Below are 26,847 nucleotides of genomic sequence, written 5' to 3'. Positions count from 1 at the left end.
TCTCCCAATCACATACAGGAGTGGATCCAGGCCCAAAGTGAATCTGGATACTTATCTACACACAAGATTTTTGGGGCAGCATTGAAAGTCAATGGTGTTCTTCTGATGTTAAATGGGCCAGTAAATAGAGTGCTGGAGACCTAGACATAGAAAGGTCTGAGTTGAAATCTGGTCTCAGATACTAGCTGTCTGACTTTAACCTTAGTTTCCTCAACCATAAAATGAGGTAATAACAGTAACAATCTCACAAGGTTGTTATGGGAATCAAATAAGATATTTATTAAAAAGTGCTTAGCATAGCACTTGATACATATTAGGTATTATATAATTGCTTATTTGCCTTATTGGCTCAACCCCCACCTCTGATGTGTTTCTCTGAAAATTGTGATATTTGTGCCCTGGTATCATTAGCAAGTCAGTATTTCCCCAGTATTCTCAGACATCTCTTCAAAATCTGTTCAATATATTGAAAAGTAGTTAATATTAATTATCTTATATAGAAAGATATTTATGAGAATACATAGCAAGAACAGAAATCCTTGAAAAAAAAAAACTTTCAAAACTTAGAGGAGCTTACTTTCCTCTACCCTCTTGGTCCCTGGGGGACCAAGTTCATTTTCAAGTGTCTCTACAAACATTCCTCTTACCAAGTTCATTTTGAAATCAGCATGGTGGATAGATGAATAGCTTCCCTGTTTGAAGGACATGGCACCCTGGCTGCCAGGTTGATTCCCTGCTAGGTTGGATCATTCAGGTCACTAGCTCCTTGGAGATGTACTAGCTCCTCATCCAGTTTGACTGCAGTTGCTATGGCAATCTCTTCTATGGAATCCTATCACTAAAATTCTGATGGCTATTTCAAACTTGTTCCATCTCAAATACTCATTCATGTAAGATCAGTAAGCTGTAAATGCATCAAGGTTAAAAGATAAAGCAATTCCATGCATTCACATGGAGACTTGGGTAGGGAAATGAGGCAATGAATTGGCCACCCCTTTCCATTTACCCAGAAATTTATAATAGTTCTTTTAACTCACTACTGGAGAAGGGGGAGAAGGGAAAGAGAGAAAGAGATAGACAGAAACAGACTTAGAGGATGAGAGAAAGAGAAAAGAAGAGGAAGGGAAGAGAGAAAAAATGGTATTTCTCTTTTGCAGGCCTTTGCATGTACTCTTAGTTCCAATTCAGTAGCCAATTAAAAGTTTGTTCTTCACCACAAAATAAGTGATCAGGAAAAAGATTATAAAGTATCCCAAAAGTCCCAGTATAATTTAGTACTTAACCAACTTAGGACTTCTCCCTTATGTGTCATGGTACATTTTAGAAAGCAGATTTTCCAAGCATTCATGAGGGCTGACACCAGGCAGAGAAGATTGGACATGTCAAAGAATGGAGCCCATATTGTCCAGTCCTCCATAACATGTATAATGTCACCAAATGGAAACAGTAGGGAGAATACTTCACACATCAATGGGTAAAAATTAGAGCACAAGATATATTTATTTGATGGCAAATTTGACCCAGAGAATATGAGAAGTGACAAATTCCTTTAAAGATAAATTGGGCCCAAATTGTAGAAGACCTCTAATGACTTAGTAAAGAAAATTATCTTTATTTATAAGATCATAAGTATGGAGGATGAAGGAATCTGAGAGGTTCTTTGGTCAATCTTTCCTACTTCCCCTTCCAATCTCCCAATGTAGAAACTAAATCCCATAGAGTTTAAGTATTTTGCATAAAATCATATAGTAACAGGTAGCTGAAGCAGGATTTAAATGTAGTTCCCTGAATCTCAATATAATTCTCTTTTCTTTCTACCATTTGCCTCTTTTGAAAATGAAGTCATTGAGGTCCTATATCAGTGGACTGATATGATCATACCTATATAAAGTAGAATTCTGTTAAAACTGTACAGTCCAGTATATCAAGGTGGTACACAGTGGATAGAGCACCAGCCCAGGAGTTAGGAAGACCTGAGTTGAAATTCAGTCTTGGACACATTAACTGTGTGACCTTGGGCAAGATACTTACCCACAATTATCTCCAAAAATAAAAACATCAGCAACAACTGTATGATAGGTAGTATGATCATGTTTTCAAGCACTTCTGGTAAACAAAGGAACATGTATTCTCCCCCATAACCACCTCCTTCCCCACTATGTGAGTATCCTCTTCTTGAAATGTTTATTTGGAGATAGACTAAAGAATATAATCTCTGTCAATCTGCTTTCTGAGTCACGTACAGGGAGATTGATTCCTTAGGACCATTTCTCTCATTCACTATGTATTCTTCAATATCATTCAGTCACCAATGGTGCAAATTATCCTAGGAAGGTGAATGGCTTACTCACAGAGTAAGTTTCATCAGTTACATCACAGAGATGTTTCTACTCATAATCACTAAGAGGATATAAGAAATGTGATTACAATGGACTATTTTCTGTGTGTTCTCTGAGGAGCTGAACAATTACAAGAAGAAACCAGTATCATTCCTTCTTTTGTTCTAAGGAGAAAGTATAATAAACTAAAGCATTTAAACAAATAAGGGACTTCCATACCAGATGCATGATTAATGTTGTTAAAATCTTCATGGAAAGGTCAGATTTAGAAGATAAGTACCCTGTTAATCAGTCATTTGATCATCATTCATACCTTTTGCTTGTGGCATATCAATTTCTTGCTGATTTCACAGGGGAGAAAGAAAGATTTTGCAAAATTTGTTTTTGCCCAGGTTTATCTACAACAAATCATTGCCTAGAAAATCAGCATCAGATGAGGGACATTTAAGATTAGGAGCCTCCTCTTAAGAATTTCATTTGCAACAGGAGTTTTCTAACACTTGCTTTCCAGGAACCACAGTCATATTTACTATTACTTGGGATTATACATATACAATTATATAAAGTGTTTTTATATTAATCATTTTGTACAAGATGACTTGATAAAAAAATGAAAGTAAAAAATCATGTTTCCATCTGTATTCAAACAATATCAATTCTTTCTCTGGGGGTGGATAGAATGCTTCATTATTAGTCCTTTGGGATTGTCTTGGATCGTTGTATGACTGAGAATAGCTAAATAATTCATAATTCTCCATCAAACAATATTGCTCTTACTGTGTACAATTTTTTCCTGGTTCTATTCACTTCACCATACATCAGTTCATGTAAGTCTTTCCATAATTTCCTGAAAACATCCTGCTTATCATTTTTTATAACCCAACAATATTCCATTCTAAGCATATACCACAGCCTGTTTAGCCATTCCCCAGGTGTTGGGGATCCCTTTGATTCCTGATTTTTAGTGATAAAAAAAAGCTGCTATAAATGTTTTCATACATCTTTTCCTTTTTTAAAAAATGTCTTTGGGATAGATATCTAGCATTATTATTGCTGGAACTATGGTCTTATAATGGACTACTCATGAAATCAAAAGACAATGAACTAGCTGAAAGCCCTTAGGAAATACTACAATGTTTTAAGACAATAGGTATCCACATGAAAACACACAAAAGGAAAAAATGCAGAATTATTCTTTCCAATGTCATTGTTGTAGGCCACAATTGAATCCATAAGGGTTTGAGAAGTATCCAGCACTATACGTAAAATATGGTAATTGGTTTCAGCCCAATAGAAATATGAAGTACAAATTCAAGCAATGCAACCACTTCATGGGATTCATTATTCACAGTAATTGGAACCTGACTGTGTGTGCAAACCATATGACACCTCCTTCCAGAACAAATTAGGAACTTCAAGCCTTTCTCTTGCCACTCAATGTCTTTGTTTTTCTTCTGTTATTTAGAGATCTCCTCAACCACTGGAAGCAGATCATCAATAACATCAGAAGCACATGAGGACATTGTCCAGGACATCAAGTAGATATTGATTTCTGAGTTTGTGGTAGTACCCTGAAATAACTACCATTTCATACTACTGATACTTTAACTTAGCATGATGGAGTAATGTTTATCCATAAAGTGCCAGATGGCACTAGGGCACTAATTGCTTGCTACTCCAGAACAATGTCACTGGCAGAACAGAACTCTGCAAAAATTGGCAAAGATGTCCTTAGTATGTTCATGAATTTTAAAATTCCAAACTTTTTAAAAATTTTAACCCATTTTTAAAAATTTTGAATCTACATTTTCTCTCTAGCCTGCTCTTCTCATACCCAATGAGAAGACAAGCAATATGATATCAATTATACATGTGAATTCATGCAAAACATATTTCTATATTAGCCATAGTGCACTAAAAAAGAAAAAAACAGAAAAAAATGTATGCTTCCATCTGTATTCAGAATTCATCAGTTCTTTCTCTGGAAGTAGATAGCATTTTTCACCATGGGTCTTTTGGATTTGTCTTGAATAAAAAAAAAAAAAAGGCAAGGAAAATAGAGAATTTTTTTTAAAAGTGTGCTTCAGTCTGCCTTCAGAATTCATCAGTTCTCTCTCTGGAAATAGATAGTATTTTTTACCCTGGGCCTTGTGGGATTGTCTCAGATCATTTCCTTGATTAGAATAGCTTAAATCTTTCACAGTTGATCAGCAGTTGTTACTGTGTAAAATGTTTTCCTGTTTCTGCTCATTTAACTCTGTTTCAGTTCATATAAAACTTCCCAGGTTTCTAAACTATTTTTAAAAGTTGTGCCTTTATAATTTGTACTATAACATGTACTAGTTAACATTTATATAGTGCTACTTATGTGCAGGACAGTAGCAAGCATTTTACAATTATTATCTCATTTGACCCTCACAACATCCCTGGGAGATAGATGCTATTATCATCTCCATTTTACAGATGAAAATATTGAGTCAATGAAGTGATTTGCTTAGGATCACATGGCTAATGTCTGAGGCTAGATTCAAATTCAAGATTTCCTTGCCTTCAGGTCAGACTGACATTCTATCCACTGAGCTAAATAGACACCTAAGTCTTTGGTATTAATTATCTCAACATAAAGCAGCATCGCCTCCCTGATGCCATGGTCCTCTTCAAGAATGACGGAAAAACAACCATAATAGAGCACTAGAGCCTTTTTGCCTGTTGTTTATGACTAATTATGTCTAGAAACCTGGAAATATAATGTTGAAGTTTGTCCTGTTGAGCCCAAGGCCATGACAGATCCAAGATTACAATGGATCACTTCTTTTGGAAGCTTTTTGGTTAGGAGACTTTCTTGACCCACTGTATCCATTTGTTTTAACTGAACAATTCACATCATTGACTGAACAAGATCCCAAACTAATTTATATATTGAATGGAGTATGAAGGGGAATCCAAGAGACAAATTGTCAGAGAAATCAAATTCATTACTAACCAGCAACCCGAGTCATTTTTTTTTCCCATGGTCAAAGCAGAAATTGCGATTCTACAGTAAGAGATCCTGCTCTCAGATTCTTGCTCTGATGAATAACCATAGGACACTGGGGCAAGTGATTTGACTTCCTTGGGACTCAGTTTTCTCATCTGTAAAATGAGTGTATTGGACTAGATGTCCTCTGAGATCCCTGCTAGATTAGATTTGTTAGTCTTTGATCCTTTCTTGAGGAAATTAGCTTGTTATTCTAGGAGGTGGTTATAACATTTTCTTGTTCTCATTACAGGCATCACATTAAAGAACAGTTGCCCTGAAAGCAGGAATTTGCTTGTCAACATTAAACAATTATCTGGTGCTTGGAGGGAATTGGGAGAGGGGATAGAATATAGCCTTTTTATTTTTAATCTAAATTGTTAACATTTTATGCATCACTTCATTAAGTCTAGAAATCAACAAAACAATCAATCAAATCCTGATCACTTGCATTTGCTAATTACTAAGAGGTAAATAGTCCCACTGAATATTTAACAATTGGCTCTTGGTTCCAGCATACCTCTGCCTAAGGCTACTGACTATAAGCTATTGAGGCAACAGAGTATTTCAGAAAGTCCTCTGGACTAGAAATTACAAAGCCAAGGTTTTATCTTAGCTAGTCTCACTTATGAGCCATGAAAAAAAATCAAATAATTGAATCTATAACATTGTGAAAATAATGTGTCATGGTTACATTATAAGATTGTTAAGAGGAGAATATTTTAAAACTCTTAAGTGATATATGAATTCTAGTCATTCAGTTAATAAACATTTATTAAGTGTTTACTAAATACCAAGTAGTGTGTTAAGTACTGGGGAAATGAATAAGTAAATGATAGTGTCAATCTTCAAAGAACTCACTTTCTTATAAGAAACACAACACAAAAATAACTAGGCATATACAAGATAAATTCATTGAATAAAAAGGGTAATCACAGAGGGAAGGTACTAGTTTGGGAAGATGTGGAGAGGATAAGAAGGGCTTCCTACAGAAAGCAGACTTGGAAATGAATTTGAAGGATATCAAAGGAAGCTAGAAAATGAAGGTAGGGGCGGTAACTGTTCCAAACATGACGAACAGTCACAGTCAGCGTGGGATCAAGAGACAGACTGTCAATTGCATAGAATAACAAGCTCACTGGTTTAACTGAAGCGTGGTGTCCCATAACTCATTCTAAGAGAAAGATAGCCATGTATCACACCAAAAGTAGCTGATTTTCACCTTAAGTTACCAAGAAAGCTGGAGTAAAATTTTTATCTGGCAGGACTGTTTGAGGAAAAGATTGCCATGATTTCTTCAAAATGTGGCTTGAATTGCCCCTGGGTTTGTAACATATCTTTGCTACCACAATCGCAATTTTGTACCAGTTTGTTGTCTGTTGTTATCATTTCTAATAGCACTGGGCCTGGAATCAAGAAGACTCAATCAACCTGAGTTCAAATCTAGCCTCAGACATGTACGAGTTGTGGGACCCGGAGCAAGTCACTTAATGCTGTTTTCCTCAGTTTCTTCATCTGTAAAATGAGCTGGAGAAGGAAATTACAAATCACTCCAGTATGTCTGCCAAGAAAATCCCAAAAGGGATCACAAAGAATTTGATGTGACTGAAAAACAAACTATTTCTAAAAATTGGTCTACACAGTCATCAACAGAGATTAGGGGGATAATTTTTTTTTTTTTTTTTGCCTATTTACTTCCATGATATGCTACTACTCTTAAACAAATGATCAGACTAAAAAGATGATTCTTACTAAGGATAACCTTAAGTGATTTCTTGATAGAGATTGTCCAACATGACTTTCTAGTAATATCATCACTTTGCTATTGCAAGCTAAAAAAAGAAGGTGGGATTTCAAGATTTGCCTTGTCTTAAGGATTTATAAGATAATATATAAAATAATAATTTGTAAAATAAATAAAAGATAAGCAAGTATTTCTGGATGTTGTTCTATTTGTACCCATTGATTGCCCATTTTTGCCACCAGAGTTAATCTTTTCTAACTAATACACGGATGGATCAAAGGGGCTCTTTCCCTGAAAATGGAATAGCATAGCATATCTGTATTGATCCATTTTGATGTAGGAAGCTAATACCAGAGTGACTTATAAGCAGCACCATTAGAAGTTCCTTATCTAGAGTCACCTGGTATTGATTTTTTTCAAATGAGGACTTCAAAACATAATGCATCTTTACCAATCTCATTATTAAAGTGAAAATATATCTATAACTAGTCTATATCAGTGGTTCTCAAAGATTGGTGCACAGAATTCTGGGAATTTTTGAAACCTTTTCATAAGATCTACAAATTAAAAATTAATTCATATTTCTAATAGAATAAGCATCTATACATATAACCTATATAAATTAAAACTCATCTATTAAGAACATATCTTCAATAATTTTAATAGTATAAAGACATTGAAAACAAAAGTCTGAGAACCACTGGTCTATACCACAGTCACAGTCACAAAAGTCAGCTTGTGGTCAAAAGGTGAACAGTGACTTGTGTAGTCATATTTGAAAACCATATGACATTAGTATCATTAATATATATATGTGTGTGTGTTAGATATAACATATGTATATGTAGACAGACAGACAGAGACAGAGGTAGAGAGTGTTAGTTTTGTAGTACAGGTCTGCAGTAATTCCCAGAGGACATTGGATACCAATAAATTTTTCAGATATAAAATACTGCTATTGAAAGTGGCTTCCTGTTGTACTTGTATCAGGAGATAATTTGAGGATAAAAAGTTGTGCTCAGAGGAAAGAAGTTTAGAATTGTGTTCAAATCAGCCCTAGATAATTACCATTCTGGAACCCTGAACAAGTCACTTCATATCTGTCTGCTTCACTTATTTCAATTATCTGGGGGTCTTTGTGGTACCTATCTTACAGGCTGTTGTGAAGATCAAAGATAATATTTACAAAGTGCTTAACACAGTCTCTGACACATGTGTTGTTCAGTAATTTTTTAGTTGAGTCTATCTTTTTATAACCTCACTTGGGGTTTTCTTAGCAGAGATACTATTTTCTTCTCCAGTTCATTTCACAGATGAGGAAACTAAGGCTAACAGGGTAAACTAAGGCTAACAGTGACTTACCCAGGTTTACACACCTAAGAAGTGTCCGTATTTGAATGCAGGTTTTCCTGACTCCTGGACCATTTGTGATATGTAGCAGATGTTTAATAAATGCTTGTTCCCCTCCCTCCATTCCCCTTACTTTACCCTACCAACCAATATGTTTCAGAAAGAAATCAGGCATCCCAAGAATTCTCTAAAGTTGAATGGCTATGGCATGGGATCTTAACTTGGTATCTATCAATTTTTTAAATGACTACATTTCATTAAAATAAGTTTCTTTTGTATTATTATATATTTTATTTTATGTATTTAGTATAAGAAGGGATTTGTAGGCTTTTCCAGACACTCAAATAGATCTATGATACAGAAAAAAAGCTAAGAACTCCTGGTCTCCTGGCATAAAACAATAGTTGGCACAACGATGTGCCAATGGAGCCACTTTTAAAATAGGAGATGTTGATTTGACTCCCTGCTCAGAATTATTGATAGATGAGTAGAGAGGAATGACTGAAAACAACTTGGGGAATAATAGAGCCTTCCCCATAACAAAGCCCTGGCTTACTTCCCTGCCCTTGTGGTCACTTGAGCCAGAAATGAAAGCTCAGTTCCTGGAAGGTTTGGGAGGACATTCAGGTTATGATCTTAGCAGTTCAGGTGTGAAGAATTCAATATTATCAGAGTTTCAAGGCCTATATTCCCAAAGTCAAGGCATGTCAGGTAACTTTTATTCTTACTTCCACTCTACTCCATCCTAATTTCAGTAGACTACTTTGCTCACTGGGTATACATGGTATTTTGCCAACTTGGGAAACCCTCCCATTCCTTGTCTCACTAAGAGAGATGAAGATGTGTTTGGCCCAAATTCAACTAGATAAACCCTAGATGACATCCCAGTATGACTCTGGTACTCTCAGATGTTTCTATTATCTTGTCAATCTAGCTTAATTTAGTTTAACTCAATAAATATTTATAAAGCACTTGTTAATTTCTTCAAAGCTGAATTAGCCCATTCATGATGCTTCAGACTACTTCCCTGCTGTTGCTCAGCAGCATTTTTCTAACACACTCACCTCTATGCTTATAGCCTCTCCCTCTGATTGGTAAAATCCTCTTTGAATTTCCATTGGAGTAATACTCAGCATCATGCTTTGTTAAAGCCCAGAGTAGCCTATGGCAATACTGATCACCTTTGTTCCATGCCCCATCAGGTACCCATCCCTCATCCTGGCCACTTCATTGTTTTTAATGTTATATCTTCAGGAGAATATTAGCTGCCTGAGGGGAGCAACTATCACTTCTGTGTTTATATTTGTATCCTCAATGCATAGACAGTTCATGACAGATAGTAAAACATAATAAATAACTGTTTAATCAATCTATCTCTAAATGTGTTAGCTAATTATATTTATCTATCCATTCATCATCAGTCCATATCTATCTATCTAAGTAGCTAGATAAGGAATTGAGGCACGATTAAGTGAGTGGCCTAGAGTCACACAGCTAGTTTCTGAGGCCGGATGACTCCAGGCCTGTTACTCTATTTATTGTGTGCCATCTAGAAGAGATCTGGATTCAAATCCCACCTCTGACAGTGGTATTCACTTATAAGTAAGTTACCTAAGGTGTCTGAGATTTAGAGGTTTTTTTACATTTAAGTTGAAAATATTAGTGTCTATCTCAAAGTGGTGTTGTGATGATCAAATGAAATAATATATATGAAAAGTTTGTAAATTTTAGAGCACTATGTATATGCTATCCTAGTGTTATGAAATATGGCTAAGCAATGTACATATAATTAAACTCTGTGTACACATACTTACAAATATAAATTCATATAAATAACATTTTTTCACAGCAGATCAATCTGACAAATGAGGTGTGTCAAAAAGAAGGAGCAAAATTAAGGACCATTCTGAAAAATCATAGCATGAAAAAAAATTTATTGTAAATTTTGCTTTTCTTTTAATTTAATCAATAAGTATTTCACATTTCTCAAATATACATTTTGTGCTCAACACTGTAATAGAGAGATTCAAAGAGAAATAAGAAATAATCCTTATTCAAAAAAAACTTGTATTTATTTTCCATAAATGCTTTATTTCTTGAGATAAAGATAACATTAAGAAGAAGGAAAAGAAAAAGAAGAAGAAGAAGAAGGAGGAGGAGGAGGAAGAGGAGGAGGAGGAGGAGGAGGAGGAGGAGGAGGAGAAGGAGAAGGAGAAGGAGAAGAAGAAGGAAGAAGAGGAAGAGGAGGAGGAGGAGGAAGAGAAGAAGAGGAGGAAGAGAAAGAAGAGAAGGAGGAGGAGGAGAAAGAGGAGAAAGAGGAGAAGGAGAAGGAGGAGGAGGAGGAGGAAGAGGGGGAAGAGGAGGAGGAGGAGGAAGAGATGGAGGAGAAGAGTAGGAAGAGGAAGAGAAAGAGAAAACGAATCCAAGCTTTACTTGCCTCTAGACCTAGCACAAAATTCACATAAAAATGATATTAATATTATTATAATCCATAGATTTTATGCAAACTTAGTTTCAGAGTTATAGATGGAAAGTAGGATGTTAAGTACAGCCTGTATTGTATATGTGTGTTTTGTTTAGCAAATGCTAACAGTAGTTTGAATTGGTTTTGCTCTGTTGATTGGATTTTTTTTCCTGTCCCTTCATCCCAGAGAAACAGTATTATATAGAATCTTAGTAAATGCAATGACAACTAGTCGATTTGCATTGGTACCAAAATTTCTCCCTCAATGGAAAGTAGATAGATAGACAGATGGGTAGATAGATAGATGGATGGATAAATATAAATAGATGGATAGAAAGATATTAGATACATGGATAGATATAGATAGATAACAGACAAGTAGTTGGTAGATAGATGTCTAGATAAATTGATAATAGATGATAATATATAGATAGATGATAAATACCTATTATTTATATTATTTACTAATTAGGTTAAAGATCTATAGATGGATTGAGAAGTTTCTCCCAATCCCAAGAGAAGCCTAGGAGACATTGCAGTGAATAGTTTTAGACAACCAAGCCTAAAGACAGAAAGACATAAATTAAAATCCAGCCTCTGGCATATACTATCTGTGTGACTATGCACAAATCATTTAATCTCTGTTAATCCCAGTTTCCTCATCTGTAAAATAGGGCTAAATAATAGTTCCTATCTTCTAAGAGTTGTTATGAAGATCAAACTATGATAATTATTGTGAAGAGCTTAGTATATTGTCTCATAATAAGCACCACATAAATATTAGCTATTATTTTTATGATTAATATTATTCCTAATGCAAAGATCAGTTAGGCTGCCAACTTGCATCTCCATTTTTGCACATAACTTGGTAGGAGAAACTTTGACAAAATAAAGTATTTTCAAATGATTTGGAAAAAATAGATATACTAAGTTAAGATGCAAAAAATTATCTCCGCAAGGTAGGGACTTGAGTCAAAATTATTAAAATAAAATTAAAGTCTTACCCGAAAAGATTTTTAAAAACAATTTTAAAGGCACAAGGTTTGAAAGGCATAACCACATCCCATTTCAAATGAATCCTTATTAAAATGGCCTGTCCTTCCTATTCATATATGGCTTTTCCAGGGCTGACAAAAGTGCATGGGACAATTAAAAAAAAAAAAAAAAAAAAAGGACTGAATCTGGATTCAGAAGACCAGTTCAAATTCTGCCTTTGATATTTGCTACTGATGTGACTGCACAAGTTACTAATGTCTATAGGCTTACTTTATTTACAAAAGGAAGAAATTGTAATAAATATCTTCTAAAGTCTCATCTAGCTCTAAAACTCTGGGTATTTAAATATTTTCAAGACTACTACCAGCCAAAGTTAAAAACAAATGTATCTTATTATTATATATCAGCTTCTTCCAGAAGCTTTCAGGACCTCCCTGTGGGGGAAAAATAAGACTCTTAGTCTCATCAGCACAGTGATCCAACTAGACAACATTTATATATGAGGTCATTTGAGGAATGGAGACTCTCTGTTGGCCTTCCAAACAACTCTTTCCAACCAACTCATAGAAACACAAAATTTTAGAGATTGAAAAGACTTCAGTAGCTCTCTAGTCCATACCATATACCAATGGAGACCTATTATAACATCCCCAACCAGTGATTATTATTAGGCTGTTCAAAGATCAACAAAGAAGGGAATTACATCATCTTTCAATTAAATATATTTCCTTTAGGAACTGATTTAAAATTTAGAAAGTATTGTTGTTTTCCTGACCCCAAAGTTGGTGGTGGTAATGGTAGTGATGGTGGTTATTGATGTTTTTGTTGTTGTCTGCACCTACTACTCCTGGGTTTACTCTTTGGGTCCAAATTAAACAATTCTCATGTTGCTTCCACAAGATCACCCTAATAATACTTGAAGACAATGATCTTATAATTCCTAATCTTCTCCTCTTATCTTCTCTTTTTATCTTCTCTTCTCTTAAAAACAAGTATGAACTTGTTCTGAGTCAATAGTGTGATACAAATGAGAATCCAATTCTAGTCTATATTAAGAGAAAGAAAATGCCCAGAAATAGGGAGGGAGCTACCCTGCCCTGATCGGACCATATCTGAGGAACTATTGCAAGTACCACATTTTAGGACGGACCTTTATGACCGTAAGGTTAGTGTCTAGAGGAGGTTGGCAAGGATGGTGAGTATCTTCAAAACCACAAAGGGCAACTGGAGCAACTGGAGATGGCTGGCCTCCAAAAATGAAGAACTAGGGAGACTCACAATAGAAATCTTCATGTATCTGAAGATATGTCATACAGAAATGGGATTCATTGATTTTACAAAGGATCAAAGTATTATATAAGGTTTAAAGAAACTTGTATAGAAATAAATTTAACTTTTACATAAGGAAAAAATAGAGCTGTTCTAAAATGGAAAAGAATACCTTTAGAGGGGGGTTTGCAATTATGTCAGGTCTTCAAGTAAAGGCTGGATGGATATAGTATAAAAGGAATTCCTTTGCAACAAGGATTCAACCTCTTTTCTGAATCATGGAAAGTCTTCCTTGGACTCTGGAAGTCTTAGGCCCCTTCTCAGTATTTTTTAAATTTAATTGAAGGAAGTGCTAAAATTTCGTGTGTGTGTGTGTGTGTGTGTGCGCGCGCATGCGCGCGCATATGTGTGTGTGTGTGTGTTTTTTCTTCAAGTTTATGCATCCTTCAAAATTGAGTCTGTGGATGCTAGATTAGGAACTTTTTCTCTGTAAATATAGCTTGCCTGAAATGATCCTTTCCACTTATAAGACTGTGATTGTGTGATGGTGGGATCTTGCTGTTCATGATACAGTTGAAGAAAATTGGGGTTTATAGCCTGACGACCTCAAGAGCACATAATAGCAGTACTCATGGGCCAATGACCATGAACACAAGGGATGAGATTTGCGATCCTTGACTCCAGATAACAGAACAATAAGAAAATTTACATAGAATTACTCAAAATCTCAGTTTTCCAAAAATAGAATGGATTGTCTTGGGAATACCACTTATCAATGCATTTCTCTATTGTAAAAGTTGGATGACCAGTTGTCACACATATAGAGGATTATGGGTCGTTCCAGATGGCCCCAAAAGATCTTCCCCACTCTGAGATTCTGTGATCATGTGACTCGTTGTTACAACCATTGATAATAGTATACACTCTGAACCAGGGAGTAGCTATTATAATTGGGAAATGACTTCCCATCTCCCTCACTGAATGTACAAGATGTTGACTGAGCTCCAAAGTGAATAAGAACCCTGGAGCTGTTTTCCTTTCCCACACTGTGTAGGATTTAGTCAGTAATAGTCACTCCATTTTGGTCTCCTGCGATTTCCACAGGAGAGCCAGAAAGTGAGTAAAATGTCTGAATACTTTATCAGTAACAAGACCATTTCAAAATAAGGATTTAATGTAGAGAACAACTTTCTAAAGTTTAATCCCCATGTTTCTCTCTGATTAAATGCTTCCTTTTCTACTTTAGTTTCTGTGGGCAAAGGTTTTATACATATAGAAGTATATGTATTTATGTGTATGCATTGTGCATGTATGTGTATATGGTTATTGCATATATTAAACCATATATACAATGTATTTATATATGCATACACAAATATATATATGCATGTATTTTGTGTTAATATCCTGTCCCACATACATACATATACAAACAGACCTCTTAGATAGGGCCTGTTAAAGTCACAAGCATGCAAGTAGATAATTAGAAAATTAGTTGGAGTCAAGAAAATATGGATTTAAATCCCATCCAAGATGCCTCCTAGTTGTGTAGCTGTGGGTAAATCCTTGCCCCTTCCAACTTTAGTAAAGAGAGGGAGAGAGTATTAAAAATACATGAATAACTACTTTACACTGTTGTGAGGAAAGTGCTTTGTAAATCTTATAATACTAAAAAAACATGAACCATGGCACTTTTAGAAAAAACACTTCTCATTTTTGATAGCCATCTAATTGAATCTTCTCTCCATCAGAACTAAACTTAGGGATAGGCAGAGAACACAAACAGCTTCCTGTACACCTACGACATTTACTCTATTTTCCCTCATGCCATCCACTTCAAAAGAAACTACTTTACCTACATTTCTACCATTAGATAGAGATTCATTTCTTTACATTTTAAATGTTTTTTGATCTTAAAAAAGATAACTATTGAAATGCAAATACTTCTCAGAGAGCTAATATTTCTGTTCCTTTTTATTTGATTTATTCTTGAAAATCAAATCAAGGTTGATTAGTTGGTATATGACTTAACATCTCCTGGAGAGGAAAGAAGATGATTGAGAGCTAGACTAAAAAGAGAGATTCAGGCTCAGAATGGATAAATATCAAAGAAAAATTGTACTTCCTTAACAATTAAGGCTGCCCCCCTGCTCTTCATTCTTTGCATTGATTTTGTCTCAATTCAATAAGCATTTGTGAGATGCCTATTATATGCCAGGCACTGGACTGGGTAATAGAGATGTGAAGGCAACAATGAATAAGTCCCTGCCTTTATTCTTCTGGGGAAGCCTCATAAATACATTTCTATTGGACTAGCCAAGGAAAACAACATGACAAACACAAAGGTGAATTATGCCCAATTTTTAAAACTCTCAGAAATCAAATAGTTAATACAGCATATAGTTATGCTGTAATGGAAAGAGTTCTAGATTTGGAGTCAGAAGAGTTGAATTCTAATCATGATGCTATTAACCTCTTACTTGTATGAAAGTAGCACTTATTCATAGATTGTAGATAACTGAAGTTATCTAGTCTAGATCCCTCATTTTTACAAATGAATAAACTGAGACCATGGTAAATGACAAGGTTCATCCATGGTCATAGAGGTAGCATTCAAATTCAAATCCGCTGGTGCTTAATCCAGGGTTCTTTGCCACTAGGCCTTGATGCTTTAACTGAACCTTCATTTACTCCTCTTGCAAAAAGGGCATGTTCTAAATCAGGGTTTCTTAACCATTCTGGATCTTGGACCCCCTCTCTGGCAATCTGGTGAAACTTCTGGATCCCTTCTCAGAATAATGTCTTTTAAATCCATAAAGGAAAATAGATAAGAATACAAAGAAAACCATACTATCATCAAAATATTTTAAAAGTTTATGCATCCCAATTTAAGATCTCTTGTTCTACATGATACTTAAAATCTCTTCCAGCTCCTCATTCCTCTGATTATATTGATCTGAATATAGATTGACTTTTTATATATGCTGTACCTCAAAACAACTCTTTTGAAAGGGGAACAATAAACTGAAAATGCTAATTATAGGCTTCATTCAGATTTGAAGGGGAATTCAAATAAACGTCTTGAACCTAGTCATCGGCATAAGACTCTCAATATTCTTTGCTATCTGACTCACAAACAGGTACAATACTCTGTATCCATCAGAAGGAACATCCGGGGAAATAGAAAGCTACAGGGGCACAATCTACTTATGAAAACCCAGAAGCAAACCACCCAAACCACAGCCTCTGATCCTCCCACAAGGGGATATTTTTACCACTCTCCATAATGCTGAGGTAGGTGTTTACCACTTTAGTAATGTCTGTCCATCTAAAAGGGGAATTGGGCAGACCAAAAAAAAGTGTATTGGGTTTGCTAGAGGAAGACACAGTAGATGCTATAATTAAAATAGAAAGAAACCAGTCATCAAATGCTATATCGACAAGGAGATACAAGGAACAGTCACGCACCATTTTTGTGGGCTTTGGGATTTACTGGAAATGGGAGAATATTTTTAGCGTGTTAAAAAGTCGAAAGGTGGTGTGGGCAGAGAGGCAGTTTCTAGAATAGATCTGGGTTCTAGTCCTGTCTCTGACACATACTAGCTCTATAACTCTCAACAGGGCTCTTAATTTCTCACTATTCTTAGGAAATGTGTCTTGCATGGCCCAAGGCACGTGCAAAACAAGTCACTAATCTGAATGGCAATGATAGCATTTATATAAATCTTTTATTTTCTCAAAATATTTTTTGGGGAGTTGTCTCATTAGATCTCCACAATAACTCTGTAGGTTAAATACTATTACTATCATCATATTAAAGATGAAGAAACAGATCCAGAAAATTAAGTGACACACTGACTACACAACTAGCTAGATATATGAGAAAGAATTGGAACTCAGCTCTTCTGCCTGCAAATCCTGTGCTCTATTTACCAAGGTACCCAGAAAGAGTTTCTTATACACAGGTTCTAACTCTTTGCACCACCCAAAAAGTCAAAAGTCACAACAATATTATTATTCCATCAAGCTCCCAGTTTTGGATAATTACTTTTTGTTGGCCAAGTTTCATTAAAATTTTTAGAATCTTCCTCTAATGCCTCATTGTGATGTGAAGTGATTCTAGACTCTTGAAGACAAAACTTAAGCTGAGGCATTTCCTTTACACCAGGAAGGAAAGACTTTGAGGAAAAAGTCAATGATGATAACAATGATAAAAAGAAGCATTTATTAAACACTATTTACCAGAAACTGGCATAAACCAAAGGATTACAAGGAAAAGAATAAATTTGATGTTTGTCCTCATGGAACTCACATTTTGCTCATGTATATTTATAAATAACTACATAAATGTAAGACATATACCGAGCAAATTAACTGTCTTTTTGATTGTTATCTAACTCTTCATAACCTTATCTGGGGTTTTCTTGACCAAGATACTTGAGTTATTTGCCATTTTCTTCTTAAAACCATTATACAGAATGAAGTATTGAGACAAAAATGGCTATGTGACTTGTTTAGGGTCACATGGTTTATAAGTGTCTGAGGCTGTATTTGAAATCAGGAAGATGAGGGTTTCTGATTCCAAACCCCATATTCTATCTACTATGCCATCAAGCTAGCCAGGGTAAATTGGAATAAAATTTTTAAAAGCCACTAGCAGAGGGAAAGTCTAGAAAAATGTCTCTTGCCAAGGGCAATGTTTCGGCTGAGTATAGAAAAAAGCCAAGTTAGGTAAAAGGCATAGGTATGGTAAAGAGAAACCACAGGCAAGAGAAAGAGAGCATATGTCTTTTGTCCAAGAATTGGCCAAGTTCAAATGAGAGAAGTTCTTCAACAGAAGCTATTCATGGATGAGTTTTGTTGAATTTTTTTTTCCTATCCAAAGTAACTCATAAAAACTATCAAGCTACAGCATAGAGAAGGTTGGAAGCTGAGTTGGTGGAGGGACTGCCCACACTAATGAATGCACATCCCACAGCTCTGAAGTGTTGGAGGAAAGTGACATTAATGAGCTTTTTTATAAGCTTGTCACTGAATTATGGCCTTTTAAAAAATATCATGAAAAGTACTGCCTTTGGAGTCAATACCATTTTTTAATCAGCCGTGTTCTTTTGCCTTTATTATCTGCCCACTCTCTTCTAACACCAATGTCTTGATACTCCCAGCTCCTTGGCATGTTTTACCAAGGAAACTGAGGGCAATTCATCAATAAATGTCAGGTTTGGTCTAATGATGGCCCACAACTTCTTACCCTCAGGGTTGGCAAGAAAGAAGCACATAAAATAGTCCTAAATTCAAATCCTGCTTCAGATATTTAACTAGCTATATGACTCTTGTCAAGTCACTTGACATCTCATCCTCAACTTACTCAATTCAACTACTCAACTATAACTAAAGTTATAGTGCTTAACTCAAAAGCTTGTTGTAAGGTCTAAATGAGAACAAATATGTAAAGTTCTTTCCAGACCTTAAAGCACTATATAAATGCTAACTATTATTAGTACATGCCGGTTAGAACAAGTTTCCTAAAAGGTTATAAAGTTCTACATACCCTTTGATCACTACTAGGTCTGTATCTCCAAAGAACTAAAAGTAAAAGAATCAATACATTAGTTATTTCACTTGAGCATAGGAGTGGTAGGTGCTATTATTATTCCTATTTCACAGATAAGAAAATTGAGGCTGAGAGCAATTAAATGGCTTGCCTAAAGGTCACACAGCTAATAAGTGAATAAAGCAAGATTCACACTTAGATCTCTCTTACTCCAAATGTCACACTCTATCCACTGCATTGTGACACAAGACCATTCCAAGTTTGCAAGTAATCAATGGTCATCTAGTCTAACCCATGCCTGGAAAGTGAATCCCATAGCAAAATAATTGTTTGATCTAGCTTTTGCTTTTGTTTATGGGATCCTCCTTAGGAAGAATGGGGATGGTCCATTTCATATCTGTATAATTCTATCGTTTAAAAATTCAGTCTCTACATCAAATCTTAACTTCTTTTATTGCTCCTATTTATGATCCACTGGGTCATAAAATAAATAAAAATTAGATTTCTCTTCCAGCTTTAAATTATTTTAAGATAGCTATCATGGTCTTATCCCTACCATTCATAATTTTGTCTTCTCGGGATGCACAAGTTTAGTTCTTAATTTTAACTTAATATGAAATGGTCTTAGTCCCCTCATTTTGGTTGAGTGTTGCTGGATGGTCTGCAGCAAATCAATATCCTTCCTAAATTATAGTGAACATAAATGAACGCATCACTACAAATATAATTTGAACAAAATGGGGGAAAGTACTTTTAGTAATTTCACATATTTCTTGCTAGAATTTTTGCCTTTCTCACTGCAACCTAAATATATCTTAGATATTTTTGTCTCCCGTGCCATTAAATGCCATGACATGGTTAATATACTTAGTTTACTTTAAGCTCACTAAAAATCTGATTATTTTTCAAAATTTTGCCTTTTCTATCTTATACTAGTGAAGTTTATTTCTTTAACTAAAATCTACCATTTTATATGTATCATATTTGTTGAATTTATTCTTATTATATCCAGAACAATTTTCTAACTTTTCAATGTCTTTTTAGACACATATTCTATAAGTCAATGTGTTATTCTTCCTAGCTTTGTGTCATCTGTAAATTTGATAGGAATGCTGGCTTTGTCTTTACATTCACTACAATATTAAAAGAGCACAGCATCAAACACAGTTTCCTGGAGCACTCCACTAGAGAACACCATCCAAGCTGACTTAGAACCATTAGTGTCTATTTTGAGTTCAGCAATCCAACTACTTCTAAATCTAACTGAACTATAGTCTAGTCCATGTTTCCATCTTTTTACTCCATTCATGTATTTCATACCTTTCCATCAAGACAAAGTTCAAGTCTCAAAATTCCCTTTAATTCCCCATAACTGTCACAAACAGACAATAGGAAGGGCTATCCAACCAAAATTCACATGGTATTGGAACTAATTATCAGTATCAGGATTGGAAAAAGGGAAATAGAAAGTTTCTAGCAAAAGGAGACAGCAAAAATAGAAGTTGAAAAGGAGAGTCTGGATCTACAGCATTGAAGGAGCAGAATTTGGACAAATAAAGCAAAGGGACAAGAGAAAACAAACAAATCAAGAAAAACAAAGAAATGAATCATACCAGGCCTAGGACATACTACAAGTTAAGCTTTCTGTTACTGCTACATATTTTAGGAAAGTACCCTAATAAGATTCATATATTAAGTTCAATCATTTCTCAATCCTGTCCAATTCTTTGTGACCCCCTTTGGGGTTTTCTTGGCAAAGATACTGGAGTGGTTTGTCATTTCCTTCTCCAGCTAATTTTACAGCTGAGGAAACTGAGGCAAATATAGTTAAGTGACTTGCCCAGCATCACACAGCTAGTAAGTTTCTGAGGCCAGATTTGAATTCAGAAAGATTAATCTTTCTGACTTCAGGACCAGAACTCTATCCACTGTACCACTTATCCATTCCTAACAAAATTCATTAAACACATGCACGCATATGTATGCAGGTATGTGTATATGTATATGTGTAACAGTGAAAAGAGCAATGGCATTGGGATAAAAAAGTCTGACATTCAAATCATGTTTCAGATACTTGCTAGCTATGTAATCTTGAGAAAGTCACAACCATTTTCATATCCAGTTTCTTCCTCTGTCAAAAAGGATAATAAATAGCACCAAGCTCAAAGTATTGTTGTGAAGATATGTGAATTCTACCAATTATTATTCTTATTGTTGGAGTTACAGCAAGTTTGTCTGATAAAGTCCTCGTTTTTTTCAAATATATAGGGAATTGAATCAAATTTATAGCCATTTCCCAATTTATAAATGTTCAATGGATATGAAAAGGTAGTTTTCAGAAATAATCAAAGTTATCAAGTTATATAAAAATTCTTAAAATCACATTGCGTAAAGGAAAGCAAATAATAGCAACTGTGAGGTACCATTGATCAGTATGGTTAAGATGATAGAAAAGGAAAAGAACAAATACTGGAAGGGATTTGGAAAAAAAGAGTATACTGTTTCAGTACTCTTGGTGAAATTACGAATTGGCCCATTCATTCTGGTCCAATCATTCTGGAGAACAAGTTTCCTAAAAGGTTATAAAGTTCTACATACCCTTTGATCACTACTAGGTCTGTATCTCCAAAAAACTAAAAATAAAAGAATCAATACATACAAAAATATTTATTTTTGCTATATTATGTTATAAAATATTTATAATAGCTTTTTTATTTCTTTTCTTTTTTTCATTAATGAGGTACAAAGAAAGAATTAATAATATCACCTGTTTTTGTAGAAACAAAAAATTGAAATGAGGAGATGCTCATCAATTGGGGAATGACTGAACAAGTTATAATATGATCACGATGGAACACTTTTGTTTCAAGAAATGATGAAGAGAATGATTTTAGAAAAGAAAAAAACCTGGGATGAATTATATGAAATGATACAAAGTGAAGTGATCATAACCAAAAAGTTCTAGAGAATAAAAGCAATACTGTGAAAATGATTAATAATGAAAGACTTAGTACTCTGTTAAATTCCAAAGGATCCATGATTTAAAAACTATTATTTACCTCCAGATAGAGAACTGATGGACTCTGAATGCAGATTTCAGGACATTTTTTCTCTTTAGTTTTCTTTCTTTTTTGCATCATGGCTAATGTAGAAATATATTTTGGATGACTTTTTAAATTACAAAACATCATCTAGGAAAAGAGATGAAGACATCATCTAGACCTTCAGATACTTCAGACTGCAACCCAGTATTTCAAAGTCACTAGAATGACATTTCAGTTTTCTTCTGACAAAATCATGTCTCCTATCTGTATGAATCAGAAGTTATGAACAAGTTTAATCTTTCTTCACATTCTTTCTATTATACCCCCTTATGTGTTCCAGGAAGACAACAAGCTTACTGATCATATCACATCTAAGGAGAATAGTTTCCATTCTCTTCAGCAAGTAGGCAATAGCTACTTCATCTAGTCTCCCATTCTTAATGCAGAAATAATTCTCATACCTGCTGGTACCTAATTTTATATATATATATATGTATGTATATATGTGTGTGTGTGTGTATATATATATATATATATATATATATATATATATATATATATATATATATATATATATATATATTTATATTCTCTGGAGAATAGGATGCTACTGTTTCCTTCCCAGTCTAGATTTAGTTCAAATATACAGGTATAGAATTACTTATATTGTATACATATACATACATGTACATGTGTATGCACACGCACACACACACACATGCACACATATACACACCTTACACAAAAGTACCTGCTTTCCAGAGTTGCTATGAAGATCAAATGAGATAACAGATGAAATCTATCTTTTAACCTTTAAAATGTGGCGTTTTGACTATCATCATCATCATCACTTCCAGATTCTGTGAGATGAGGATGACAGAGTTGGGTAAAAGAGACCAGCTTTAGTGAGGAATCTATGACAATTGTAGGGAAATCCAGTTTAAATATAATAGGAATGAAGTGATGAGAATGGTGACATCTAAGGTGTCTGTCTCTATATCTCACTCTGTCACTCTTTATCATAGTCTCAATCCTTATGTCCATCTTTGACTCGGTATGTCTACTTTCTCTGCTTGTTTCTGTCTTTGTCTTTCTGTCTGTTTCTACTTATCTCTATCTCTGTGTGTGTCTGTCTCTGAAACTCTTCCTCTGTCTTTCCCTTTCTTTCCCTCTCTCTGTATCTATATTTCTGTGTCTTTGTCTGTCTTTCTCTCTGTGTGTGTCTCTTCTCTCTGTCTCTGCCTCTCTCTGTCATTCTCTCTCTCCTTCCTTTCCTTTCTCCTTCCTTCCCTCCCTCCCTCTGTGTCTCTCTCAATGTCTCTCTGTGTCTGTCTCTGTCTGCCTCTCTCTCTCTCTCTCTGTATATATATAATCTGTCTGTGTGTGTGTGTCTGTCTGTGTGTCATGTCTTTCTCTTTCTGTCTGTCTCTCTCTTTCCTCCATCCTTTCCTCCCTTCCTCCCTTCCTCCTTCTGGAATGATATTCTTATTCCTAATGAAGAATTTGGAGAGCACAAGTAACAGATTCATGTGAAAAACCTCTATGATTCATATTCTTGCATACTGGCTAAAAGTACAATTAAGTATAGATTAGATTAGGTAGCTTTTGAGATTACTCCTCCACCTTAAGATTCTATGAATCTGTGTGTACAAGCTATTATAGGACTCTTATACTGTGGACTGTTCCTAAACAGTCCATGTGAATCAAAACCAAGAACTTGGAATGAACTGAACTGTATGCCTCAGTATTACCAGAATGAGTGAATTGAAAAACACTTTGTACCCAAACCTTAGGGTGAGTGCTGGGAGTAATAGCTTCTTAAGTTAATGGAACAGGAGGGGCAAGTATTTGATGGGACTTTGAGTGAGACTCAGTAAAACAATTTCCAGTAAAACATGAGCCAGGAAATTAATCATATAACAACCAAATGCAAACCCATCCAGCTTCTCTAAGAGCAACCTAATAACATGAAAAAAAGTACACTCTACTCTGCTACTTATGATATGTTCAGTGCTTGCTATGTATTAATCCCTTGTACTGATTGTACAGTATAAAAACCCATTATAAGTGAAATGGATGATTCAATGAGAACCAAAACTGCAGAATAAATGTTGGCCCTGTGCTAATATGCAAATAGCAAATGATGGATTGTCTTGGTATGATATACTAATAATAAGTAGAGAAAGAAAGCAGGAGTAATGGATAGAGAACCAGCTTTGGCATCAAAATCATGGGTTCAAGTCTCATGATAGCACATAAAGGCTGTGCCATGCTGGAAGTCATTAATTTCTCAGTGCTTTAGTTAACTTTAGAAGCCTCTAAGTTACTGAATGCTTTCTGATCTTCATTAGCAGACGGAACTTCTTCATTTTTCCATACATCATTGAAATCCCAATGTCTAGACCAAGAATAAATAAGAATTACCATGAAATGCCCCCTCCAAAAAAATAATAATGCTCACTACCACATAATCCAACAAGGTAGATCTTGAGGCTCTTCTTGAAGACTTTAAGCAAAATCCCACTACCCCTTTCACTTTTGAACAATAAAATGGTGCTAAATCAAATATAATTTGACATTTTTTACCTTCTAGCCATTGCCCATAGTTTTGTCCTTTAGGACCAAGCAGATTAAATCCAACCCTCTCCAAATAATGACATTTCTGCCTGTATCTTTCACATTTAATGGCATGTGATTTTATTTATTAGGTGATCAGTGAATTAGAAATGGAAAGGGTCTTAGGGAATCAATAGCAATCCCCTTTACCTTACAGATAAGGAAATGGAGGCATAAAAAGGTTAAAGTACTTGTCACATAGCTAATATGCAACAAAAGTGACATTTGAACCCAGATCCTTTTATTTCAGAGCTACTATATTAGAATATTTTATCATGTGGTCGATGTGCTAAAAATAGACTCTAATTTTAACTGCCATTCCCAGGCATTATAGAATCCTAGATCTGGATGTAACTTCAAGAGTCCAGTCTCCCACTTAACAAAGGAATCCCTTCTACAACATCCTGAGGTTGTCATTCTCTTTGGAGATATTTGTGTCTGCTACAATGTTCTTTCTTATATAGAGCTGAAATCTGTTCTTCTGTACTTTCCACTTTACTTATTGTAGTTTTTCCTTGTTAAAGAACACAAAACATAAGCTCCCTTTGCCACTCAACAGACTGGCGCTCAATGCAGTATTTTAGGTAATGTTGAATTAGGGCAGAGTGCAATTGAATATTCATTTGAGCTTTGACAGCATGCTTCTAACAATGCAGTTTAGAATTATATTATATAGATATAGACAGAAATATAGAAAAAGTTAAAAACTAAGTATAGAAATGTGCTTGCTTATACATACATTCATATGTAAATACATGTATGTATATCTATTGTGCATATTTGAATATTGAGTTACATCTAATTGTAGAATTAACATACTGTTCATACCTCCTTCTCTTGCTCATAATCCTTATGGGCATAGCAGGAACTAATAGAATACCATTTAGAGATGTTAAATAACCCAATCATGGGGGGGAAAAAATAAAGATGGCAGCATGGTGCTATGATGATGAAATGTTGCAGAGTGAAATAAAATGAACCAGGAAAACAAAAAATCATGTCTATGAAAATATAACTGAAATAAGGAAATGGAGAAAGGGAGGAAGGAGGGAGGGAGGGAGAGAGGGAGGAAAGAAGGAAGGAAAGAGAGGGAAGGAAGGAAAGGAAGAGAGGGAAGAAAAGAAAGGAAAAGAGAGAGGGGAGGAGAGAGGAGGAAGGGAGGGAGGACAGGGAAAATCAAACTAAACTAATTATAATCACCAAGTTTGTGCCTTAAGGAAAGATAAGAAAATGCATCTCTCTCGGTCTTCACTGAAGAGGAGTTTGGGGGGAGGGATGCTATATTTATAGAATGCTGTATGTACTGTCAGATTCACTGTATGTGTTGGTGAGTTTTGTAGACAGCTTTCTTTTTTCTTCTATTTCCTATTACAAGAGATAAGTTGCTGTGGTAAGTGAAGGATTAGTGACACATTTGTAAATAGAGATCAAGAAAGCAATAAATAAAAGAAATTAGTAATCAACCTCAAGTTTACTGGCTTGTAATTTCTAGTATTTGTTTTCTCTCTTCTGGAAATGTGTCTTCCTCCAGTTTTCTGACACCAGCTCTCATTTTCTATGATCACCAAAAGTGGTTCTATGGTCAAGTTTCTGCAGTAGCCTTAGATATAATTTATCCACAACTATAGACTTGAACTCATTTTAGATATCTACATCCTGTTTATGATCCCTCATCAGCTTCTAGGTTTCAAAGACTTTTTTGTGAATGAGGCAGTTCTGGGCTGGAGGAAAAAGGGCAGACCTGCATTGCAGTCTCAGCCTGACTGTTTCCTCTTGCTATCTGCCTGCATGATCTTAAGCAAAACACTTAACCCCTTTGGACCTCAATTTCATCTTCTTTAGGATCAGGGGATTAAACACCTGATCAATAAGATTTCGCCCAGCTTTCTCTCTCTCATTCTATTGTCTCATAATATTCATTATACATTTTCTAGTTTGAGGATTGAGCTTTCTATAAAAGTCCTCTCTAATTGCTTCTTATAAACATGACTATCATTCAGTAATATAGAAAACTTACATCATCGGAGTCTTTAGTGACTACCCAAATACTATGAAGACCAAATGATCCCATCTTTAATTCATTTATACATATATATATATATCAGCTACCTACTAGGCACTATGGAGGAAGTTCTGTAAGTAAGACATAATCCTTGTCCTGTAGAGGCATATTCTCTGGTACACTGAGAGAATGACTATATGAAAAATATATTTTGCTAGACATAATTGATATGAAGAAGAATAAGACAGCATCTTCATCATCAAACAGTTCACATTTTAATTGGGAAGATGGAACAGAGAGACAGAGACAGAGAGAGTATGGTTGATTGGATATTGTTCTTCTCATTTGAATGAAAATGAAATCACTATGTGTGAGTCAAGATACAGTGTGACTGACTTTGACCAGTCAGACCAATACAAACTTTTATCACAGACCAGATACAAATAGTCCATT

General features: G+C 35.1%; 1 long non-coding RNA gene across 1 annotated transcript in view; it reads left to right on the top strand.

The window, feature by feature from the left end:
- LOC127540710 (uncharacterized) overlaps nucleotides 1–16,472 on the top strand; it is a 57,940-nt gene extending 41,468 nt beyond the window's left edge. The window contains exon 2 of the long non-coding RNA XR_007948267.1: nucleotides 16,319–16,472. This is a non-coding gene — a long non-coding RNA (uncharacterized LOC127540710). The remainder of the gene's footprint in view (nucleotides 1–16,318) is intronic.
- The last annotated feature ends 10,375 nt before the right edge of the window (nucleotides 16,473–26,847 follow it).

Source organism: Antechinus flavipes, chromosome 6 (genome assembly GCF_016432865.1).
Source record: "Antechinus flavipes isolate AdamAnt ecotype Samford, QLD, Australia chromosome 6, AdamAnt_v2, whole genome shotgun sequence".
NCBI classification, from domain to species: Eukaryota; Metazoa; Chordata; class Mammalia; order Dasyuromorphia; family Dasyuridae; genus Antechinus; species Antechinus flavipes.
This window is presented reverse-complemented; position numbering and strand designations above follow the sequence as displayed.